Raw genomic sequence first — 6,802 nt, 5'->3', positions numbered from 1 at the left:
AAGATGCTGACTTTGACAGAGTTGATGTTTGTATATATGTAATCTTATAATGGGGGAAAATGTATGTAAAGATGTTTTAATGTGTATGTAATTTTTTAAATAAATCTCAATGCCTTGAAGGCAAAATTTTCTGTCCAGATTGAATGCTCATTTGTGGGTCAGTGCCCATCTAATGCTGAGGAGCATTTTGTTTTCAGGGTGTCTCTGAGGGAAGCCTTCTGGGTCTAGAGTGAGAGGCTGCTGCAATTGTCCTTCACTGGCCTCTCAACTCCAGGGCACTGATAAATTGACCTACCGAATGGCTTGGGTTCAGTGCAGGTGAGGAGCGTTTACATAAATGGTACCTCTTTTTACAGCCCTTTGGCAGCCCTAGGTCCCAGGAGCGTTATTGCCCCTCCCTTGCAGATCCTTCGTTTATATCTGTAAAATGAAGATAGTTATTCATGCTTGTCTGAGTTGGTGTGAAGCTTGAGTTGGAAAATGGATGTGAATGCATTATGTCGTGTAAATTGCCAATGTCACAGCTGCAGCATGTTTTGCAGACCACTTCTTAAAGACCCATTGTCTCATAAGATTATCAGACTTACCTTTAAAAATGTGACTTTTTTCCCCCTAAAAACCTGCTCTTCCTCCTGTGTTTCCCCTTTCAGTAAAAGGTACATCCACATACCCAGTCACTCAGGCTGTACACCTGAAGGTGATTATTTCATTTTATTTCTTCAGTACTGAATTGAAAGGATTTTCTTTTGTTACTGTTGCTGCTGTTGTTGAGGTATAACATTATATTAGTTCCAGGTGAACTACATAATGATTTTGTAACCAAGCGAACCAGGGCCCATCCACATGTCGCCTTGACACACGACCCAACAATTCATGTTGAAGAAATGGGTTTTTATTTCTAGGATTCCAACCTTGGAGGGGCTGGGAGCACTCCTGCTCAGAGTCCTGTTCCCCCATGAGACCCAGCACTTCCCCCGCTCCCCACCGGGCTATATGCCAAAAACATGCCCAGGAGTCGCCCATGGCCTTATCTGTTCTTAGGCCAGCTGCGCAAACAGGTCTCCATTCCCTCTGGAATGTACACTTACGGGTCTCAGAGTCACCATCCCGCTGCAGCTCTCTTCTTCAGGACCTGGCGTACATTGTCCTCAGCCTCCACGTAGCAGTCCAGGAAACACGTGCCATGCTACCCTGGATCATGGTGGAGTGCAGGGAGTCCCACATCCCAAGAGAGTGGCTTCTTTTCATCCTTCTGAGAAGCAGAAGTCTACATTCCTGGTCACAGTTCAGTTCCAAAGTATCTCCTGTGAATCTGTGCCTGGTGAGGCAGGTTCCCGCACAGCTCTGTAACTTACAAGTGACAGGACATTGTACAAGTCATCAGCTTTGCTGGGTCCCTGCACGGCTCCATCAGCTGTCTGCTTGCACCCTTTCCTCAGCCTGCGTGGATGCCCTTCCCACTACCCGAGGCCGTACGGTGGAATCCTGACTCCCGGCTGGCATGGCTTCTCCCTTACACACCAGCCCTCACAGCTGACCCCTTCAGCACAAACTGCATAGCTGCTTACTGCTTCCACTCTCAGACCTCATGGCCGAATCCCCCTACGCCATGGCTCCTTCCTTGTGGCTGCCCCTCTCCTGGCTGCCTGCTCAGAGGAGCAGACGTAACTCCTCTCACTATAGGCAGCATGGCTGAATCCCCCTCTTTTTCAGCCCACCCTTATTTTTAAATGCTGACCCGGAGCTTCCTACGTGACCTCGTACCTGGCCCCTCCTACAAAGTGCTACTTTTGCCAGTTCCACCGTATCTTTTACCTTCTTCGGCAGCACTACCATCTTTTAATCAGGGCAAGTGTCTTCCATGACACATGGACATCTGGTGGCCACCTCCCCTAGCTATGTGATGAGTCACTGAATGCTCTGAAAGTTGAGAGCTATCAGCTAGCTATCAATTTGCCATAGTTATGCAAAGTATCTTAGGTGCAGTAGCAGTCACTTCTCTCATCCCCCAACCATGGGCTGTGGGGATTATATTTGCGCACCCCTGCTTTGTGCCCCATTTCAATTTGATATTTGTATACATCGTGGAATGATCACCTCAGTAAATCTAGTTAACACCTGTGACCATACATACTTACAAAATATTTTTTTCTTGTGATCAGAACTTTTAAGATCTACTCCCTTAGCAACTTTTTGAAAAAAGATCTTAATTGATTTTTTAGAGCAAGGGGTAAGAGAGGGAGAGAAACATTGATGTGCAAAAGAAACACCAATTGGTTCCCACACACCCCCAACCAGGGACCTGGCCCACAAGCCAGGCATGTGCCCTGACCAGGAATCAGCCAGTGACCCCTTGGTTTTCTGGAGGAAGCCCAAGCACCACCAGTTGGGGTTCAAATTATCTCTTAAATCAGCTCACTTCTTCCAGCTTTGTAGCCAGTGCCCTTTTCCAAAATTCCATAATTTCTTGCCAGGATACTATAGTAGCCTCCTGATCTCCCCATTCCTATTTTTGCTTCCCTTCTGTACAATCTCTGCACAGCTGCTAGAGGGTGACCTTTGTGGGAACATAAATTAGAGGCTGCCTCGCCCCCACTTAAAACCTTCCAATGTCTTCCATTGTGCTCAAAATTAAGTTGAAACTCCTCATCACCTACAAGGCCCTTTATGCTCTATGATACAGCTCTGCCTTTTAACCTCTTATCCACTCTGCCATTTACAATGCACTCAGCTTCAGGGCCTTCCAGAGTGTCCTTTGTTTTCCTGGGATCCCTCCCCTCCCTCCCTCCCTCCCTCCCTCCCCCTTTATCTGGCTAATGCATAATTCTCCAGGTGTTAGCGTAGATCTAACTTCCTCAGAGATGACTTCCATTACTATCGCCTTCTTAATTAGGTTACCCATGTTAAATTACTATTACCTCTTTTTATTTTTTTTAAATCACCATTTTCCACCTTCATGTTTGTTTAGGTCTTTCTTCCCCATTAGACGACTTACTTCTGTGAAAACAGAGACCATATCTGTTTTGTTAAAAATGTATGCTTTGGGTAGTGCCATGCCTGGCACGTACCCGGGTAAGTATTTATTGAGCAATGAGTGATCTGGAGCCTGGAAGAGCTAATGGTGAATAGCTTGGAGCTGAATGGCCTACCAAGTTTTCTTGTGCCAAATAGAATAGAGATGGTTGCTAAGTGAGACCTTCAGTCCTTGCTCTGCAACTTGCAAGCGACAGGACCTTGGATAAGTCATTCTCTTTGAACTTTTTTCCTCAACTGGAAAATAAGACTAAAGTGTCACAGGGTTATGATGAGGACCAAAGGAAGAAGTTAATGTGAAACGATGGAGGCTGAGCCGATGCTGGCTAACCCGCTGCCGAAGCCGAGGGAGGATTGGCGCTGACGCCTCCTTAATGGCCTGGCTCGGGGAAGGAGAGGCCAGGCCTCCCCCGTCCCCACAACTCCCAGCCTGGGCACCTACCTCAGGGCCAGTGATGGCTAGCTCAGTGCTGGGACTTGTGAGAGCGGTCAGGACGGAGGGCTGCTCGTGGGCCTGGACTCTCACCGTGAGCTGGGGAAATAGGCACAGCCATGTCCATGGCTAATGTAACCTGGGATTTTACCTTTCGACACCTAGGTGCCAGGCCTCTCTGTCCCTAGTGGTTGTATTGTCTTGGTCTGTACCGTCCATGTCCTTTCCATTCCCTCTTTCTATCCTCTCTTCTCTCACCTTAAAGGTTTTTCATTTTCAGTTTATTGATCTACTTCTTCCCTGTGGTGGGATATGTAATGGGAAAAGGGGGTTTGAAGTAGCTACAGCCTCAGGGTGATTGACAGGAACTATATGGAGCTGGATGCCTGGGTTCTTTTGCTTTATTTTAGCGGGAACCACAGTCCAGCACTGTTGGTGGCTGGTGGGCTTGGAGTGGGGGTGAAGAGGCAGCTCCCAGCTCCGGGCTGGGGAATCACGGGCCCTGTGTAAGGGGTGGAAAGTACTGGGGCAGGGTTGGTTGGGAGTGAGTCATGGTGTGGGTTTTTTTTTATCCCTGTCTCTTTTTCTCAGAGGCTGAGGGAAGGAAAAAAGCGGACTGCCCACCCCTCTCTTTGTTTGTCTTGTCTAATTTAACTTATGTTATTTATCAAATAGACAGGTTATTTGGAAACCAGATGGACCCAGGCAAAAAATCATCTGGGTTTTCCAAATGTGAAAAATTAGGTTCCGGGGGCCTAGGAGGAAAGGCACGTGTGCACGCGTGCGCGTGTGCACGTGTGTAGTAGGGAGGGGGGAGGGGTGCTGAGGGTACTTTATGTCTCTGTAGTCAGACCCAGAAATTGCTCCATGATATCCAAGCTTCCCCCCTCCTTCTTCTTCCTTCAAATTCTTTATGATTAGAATCTAAATGAGAAAACTAAAAGCTTTATGTTGGTGGCTGGGAGTACTGAAAGGTTTAATTGGCCAAGAATAAGAACATGTCAGGGCTGTAATAGAACAGCAGCTGACAGCTTTCTCTCTCTCCATCTTGCCTCCTACAGACCCAGTGGGTTAGTAAAAGGCACAAGGTAGAGGTTGCTGGAGCGGAAACCTCCACCTCTGTCCCTTCAATGTTTCCCCAAAATGATCATGGCAATCATGGAAGTTAGACATTAGGGGAAGAACTTACCACTTTATAACTTTCTGATGATCAGACAGCTAAAGAACACAGGGGATTAAGGATTGTCTCTCCCTTAAATATCCAGAGGAGGAGGTAGCTGTGTGGTTACAACCAGGAATGTTTAAAGCCTGTGGTTCTGTTAACTCTGGGCAGCAACGTTCCTAGGATGGAATTGAAGCAGGAGGCTATGGAGGTACGACTCTTGGCTGCAACAGAGGAAATGCCCTGACTGAAAGCAGAGAGTGACCCATCTCTCTACATATACACATGTGCACACAGAATAGAGCCCAGACCCTTCCTGGCCCGAGGAATCTGGCAATAGCCGCAGCACTTGTCCCGTTGTGATTGTCATTTTTTTAAAGTGCCATTGGACTGTGAAAGCCACTTAATAACTTGATCTCATCGGAATAATCTGAGTTAATACTAGCTTCACAGTGGTGAGGATTAAGTAAAAAAGAATTGTAAAGTGTCTGCCTCCAGGCCCAGCACATAGTAAACCTCAATGAGTGCTTGTTGAATGAATGACAATTTCCAAAGGTCCGTGTATAACAGTTTGAATAACAGACTTATCCGCTGTCTTGTTGAGCCTGGAGCCTAAGACATGATCTTAACCTGCCGTTCGTTTAACACACGTTGAATGGCTATCTGTGGTGTGTGGCGCAGACCCCGTGACGTACCATCCATCCCCCTTCCACGAAGGCCTTGTGGGCCCAGCTACTGGGAGCACTGTCTGCAGACCGCCTTCTGCCGTCAGCCCCTCTGGGGGTTGCCTCAGCGGCAGAGAACGCCTTGCCCAAGGTCATGCCCCTCTTCAGCACAGCTCACATCCAATGACAACGGGGGTATAAATGCCTGGCCATCTCAGCTCATTTCCAGACTATTCTGATGGGCCCTTCTAGCTTCAGAGCTCCCCTTGAGGTTAACTGAGGCTATCATGGGCCCGTCCCTTCCCTTCCACAGATGTTGATCTGAAGGGCACTCCTTAATAAACATTCTGCATGCTAAACTGCCTGAGTCTGCTTCCTGGGGAATCCAGCCTATGCGTGTGCTAGTCCTGGCGGCCAAGGCTTTAGGGCAGGAAAGGACAGGGATCCCTTTGCTGTCTCCAGCATTTTGTTTCCAGTACTTTCGTTTCCAGCACAGGCGGTGTTGGTGCTGTCTTCTTATGTCCACCAGAGGGCAGCAGTATCAAAGCATCCTGCTCTCCTGAGGCTCAACAGAGTGGGCTGGGGTCTTTTTCTGTCCTCTTTTCCCACCACCAGTATCAGTATTAGGCAGGCTGACCTCCTTTAGTGTTGTCCACCTTCCTGTCTAAGGGAAGAAACCTTTCTGAAACTGTCTAGGCCTTCGTTTTATCAGCCTTGACCCCTGTCACCTAGAGCATGGAAGGCCAATCTGTCTTCCCACTGCAACCCCCTCCGCTCCCCTCAGCCGGGCAAACGACCCAGAATCTCCCAGCCCACTGCACTTACCACCCACAATAGATTTGTTTTCTGTGTGACAAGGTAATTATGAGCTTGGGGCCAAGAGGCCCAGGGGCCAGTCTGAGGATGGCCACTTCAATCTGGTTCTCCCTGTTCTACTAACATTATTGATTTTCAGTTTTATTTATTATGATGATTTTGTGTGTGTGATCTGGCCCTGGTGACATGAGGTATGGAAGCAAGAGGGCAAAACACATTTATTCTTGTCACAATTTAGCTTCCTGAAACCACCTACCTACCCAACATTTTTCTTTTAATCTGTAGGTTTTAGGACCTTTCTTTACCTGTCTTCATTCTTTCCCCTAGTCCCAAAGTTCTCCCAAAGATTCTTACAGAAATTGGAGCCAGGTGTGGCTAGAGGGTGGGGGCTGGGGAGAGGAGTGAGGACAGCAAACTTGGCACCTTTTCTTAGCGCACCCAGCAAGCCTTTATTGCATTCCAGTTACCTGTTATTTCCACGCTAGGTTCCCTAACTCCCTGCTTCTTTCTCATTCCTTCCCCCCAGCTAGTCCTGAGACAGGCCTTACTGTACTTTTTTATTTTTCTATATCAGTTTCCCTGGCTGTGAAATGGATGAGAGAAAAACCTGATCAGGAAACTTTCAGAGGCTAGGATTGAGATGTGAGGGACCCAATTCAAAGTTCACCGGACTGACCTTCAGGCTACCAAAGG

Source organism: Pteronotus mesoamericanus, unplaced genomic scaffold (assembly GCF_021234165.1).
Source record: "Pteronotus mesoamericanus isolate MK-2021 breed Mesoamerican mustached bat unplaced genomic scaffold, CSHL_Meso_final contig_221, whole genome shotgun sequence".
Lineage (NCBI taxonomy): Eukaryota > Metazoa > Chordata > Mammalia > Chiroptera > Mormoopidae > Pteronotus > Pteronotus mesoamericanus.
This window is presented reverse-complemented; position numbering follows the sequence as displayed.